This window comes from Vanellus vanellus (assembly GCF_965231255.1).
Source record: "Vanellus vanellus genome assembly, chromosome: 18".
Taxonomy (NCBI): Eukaryota; Metazoa; Chordata; class Aves; order Charadriiformes; family Charadriidae; genus Vanellus; species Vanellus vanellus.
In genome coordinates this window covers 1923447-1924081 of record NC_138923.1, presented here as the reverse complement: position 1 = coordinate 1924081, position 635 = coordinate 1923447, and positions in this window count along the sequence as shown.

Here is a 635-nt window from a genome sequence, read left to right as displayed (position 1 = left end):
ACCTCCATCACTCCCAGAGCCCACTCTACCCCCAGGGAACCCAGAGCCTTCTCACATTCCCCCTTCCTTCACCCAGAGAACATGCGCACATGGGCACAGAGGACAAACATGAGCCAAAAAAAACCTGGGAGCTACAGGGTTAGTTAGAGGGAGACACCACCATGGGGAATGGGTTGTGGTACCTGCTGTGCCTACCTTCTAGAGAGAGTTTAAAATCCCAACTGCTGCACCCCAGTCCCTGCTTGCAGGCACAGCAGAGATGAGCAGGGACCCTCCTGCACCCATGAACCCCGCTCAGGAGAGACCGGGCTGCTGCAAACCCTCATGAGATGCCAGAGGCCCCTCTGTCCTACAGCCCCATGAAGAACCAGGCGAGTGATCCCCACGTACACCACGATTGTCCTCTGTCCCTCAGCTTCTTACACCAACACAGTACAATGCAACAGTCTGAGGAGCCGCAGCCACAGCACAAAGGGACCTTCCCTCCTTTCCCAGGAGAGGGTTTAAGAGCAAGAACAGCCCCAGATGATTTTCTACATCAAATTAGTCTGGAGGCAGAGCTAAGTCAGTTTTCAAATGCACAGAAATAGATCAAGCCAGACTAGAGTAAAACCCATGCAAGCAAAAAATACAGG